Below are 2276 nucleotides of genomic sequence, written 5' to 3'. Positions count from 1 at the left end.
GTTCGAGCCCTGGGGAGGGGTCTGTGCTGACAGCTCAGATCCTGGAGCCTGCTTCTCCAGGATTCTGTTTCCCTCTCCCTGCCCCTTCGCTGTTCATGCTCTGTCCCTCTCTCTCAAAAATGAATAAATATTAAAAAATATTCTTACTTGTGTATTGCTTTTCTGTGGCCTGTTCTAAAGACAGAGAAATATGGCTGGTCAGATGTACTTCATGGGTTTCTAAATTAATAGTTGTTGTTTTTTTTTTAATTTTTAGAAGTACAATTATTTAAATGAGCCCGCAGGCTTAGTGCTAAATCTTTGTGTGTGTGTGTGTGTGTGTGTATGTGTATACTATGCCTGTGAACACTCCACAACATTCTCCACATTCATTTTGATTCTGAAGGCCGTGCGAAACAGTCCTCTGCCCAGGGCATCCTGGCTTTAGCACTTAGCTTCCTCCACAGGCATGCCTTTCTGCCTAGAGGACCATGCACTCATTCAAGGTCAGACCCGCGAAAGACCTCCGGGATGAAGTAATTCAACCAAACCCTGACCTCCATGTCACACTCCACTTAAAAAATAAACTTGGGCCTAGGGGTGAAGTGGCTTGTTCAGGGTCACATGGCTGGTCAGACGCTGACCCAGAATCCTATGTCTCCGGGCAACTTTGCTTCTCTCTCCCACCACTGTCCTAGCATTCTGCGCTCAGTCTGGTATCACCAAGCAACAACACACAAAGGCCACTTCCTTTCCTCTGAGACCCCAAGAGGCAGCTCCTCTGTATCACTCTGAGACCCGCAGAGATTTCCTTATTTTTAATGTGAATCCTATTTTGGTGAAATTTTGAAGAGTTTAAGAGCTTGCCTTTTGGGGCCTGCCAAGGGTCCATCATCATATTTCACTAGCCATTGTGAGCCTTGGTGATTTCTTCACGCCTCACTTTGCTCATCTAGGAAATGGGGTGATCACACAGGTGCACATCCAGTGCTTTCCATACTTCCTGGAGCACAGCAGAGCATTCGGAACTTTTCTTTGGCAATCCAGCAGGTCCATATAATGAAGCCATCCCGCTATCTCCTCGAAAGTTTGAGAAACTGATTTTAATTTTCTTCAGCCTTTTCCTTCCGCCCCCGTGTGGGGGCTTCTAGACTTCCTTGTTGCTCTGGCGGTTGGCAAGTAGTCAGAGAAGTCAGTCAGTGTCACCACACATTTGTACACGATGAGCACAGTAGGGTTTTTCTTGCTTTTTCGTTTCCAGTTCTCTTCCCCGAGAGATCCGGATTTTTGTATGAGCCGCGGGGCCTCTGTGGCAATTTGGGACATCTGTGACAATGACTCCAGGCCCCTTTTCAACCTAAGAAAGGGCGAAAGGATTGGGTTGTGAGTCCTGGTAAGAGAACAGCCCCCTAACACCCGGTCTTGGCAACGCAAGGGACCACGGAAAAGCAGTCAGTACCAAGAAAACGATTTTTACTTTTGGCTACAGAAGCCAAGGCTTTCAGGAGCTGGGAGACTCCGTCGTCCCTTCGGTCACGAGCAGGGCAGGTCCTAAACCCAGGTCCCCTGGCCTGGCTGGGTGCTTTTTCCAGCACGGCGGCAGCAGCGTCGCATTAACCCCACCTCTACGGGCGCTAAGTTAGTGCCCACCCAGGCGGGGAGGGGCGAGGCTGGGGCGCGGAAAGAGCCGGGGAGACGACGTCCCGCGGCTCCCTGCACGCCCTAACTGCTTGCGCGACTCGGCGCGCTGGGCGAAGGGGGCAGAGTTAAGACCTCAGATCCAGGACGCAGAGGCTCCTGGTGCGCCGGGGAGAGACCCGGAGATTGCAAGCTCGGTGAAGCCACCTTACTTTCCCCTGGTCTGTCTCCCCCTGTGCAGCGGCTGCCAGGGGATGCCCAGCTCAGAGACTGTCCCACAGATGAGACGCCCCGTCCCTGCCCACGGTCGGAGCCCGCAAGTGGCCGCCTCCAGCCCCGCCCCTGCGGTTTGCCAAGGTCTAAGTGGGATTTTTTTTTTTCCTTCCCGCCCCCGTCCCTGTCCCCGCCGGGAGCGGCGCTGGGTTGTGCCCGGCTGCGGTCGCTTTTCCTTCTCCACTCCCACGTCTCGGACTCCGGGGAGTTTCACCCGTCCTCCGTCCTCGGCCCTCACCTTTAAACATTTCCCAAAGCCACCGCACCAAAAGTGCGCGACTGCTCCCGGGCCTGCACACGGAGCTCCTGCCGCCCGGCATTCCTCGGATTCCAGCGCTGTGACGTCCCCGAGGCCGGCGCGCCTCCAGCCCGGGTGCCTGGGCTCC

The 2276-nt window shown here is 54.2% G+C and overlaps 1 long non-coding RNA gene across 1 annotated transcript; it reads right to left on the bottom strand.

Moving 5' to 3' along the window:
* Nucleotides 1–782: 782 nt before the first annotated feature.
* LOC144230864 (uncharacterized) lies at nucleotides 783–2223 on the bottom strand. The gene is made up of 2 exons (XR_013334902.1): nucleotides 2129–2223; nucleotides 783–1336 (listed from the first exon to the last, which is right to left on the bottom strand). It is a non-coding gene; the product is annotated as an uncharacterized LOC144230864 (long non-coding RNA).
* Nucleotides 2224–2276: the final 53 nt, after the last annotated feature.

Source organism: Crocuta crocuta, unplaced genomic scaffold, assembly GCF_008692635.1.
Source record: "Crocuta crocuta isolate KB4526 unplaced genomic scaffold, BGI_CrCroc_1.0 scaffold3, whole genome shotgun sequence".
NCBI classification, from domain to species: domain Eukaryota; kingdom Metazoa; phylum Chordata; class Mammalia; order Carnivora; family Hyaenidae; genus Crocuta; species Crocuta crocuta.
Note: the sequence above shows the minus strand (reverse complement) of the source record. Positions and strands in the feature narration are given on the sequence as shown.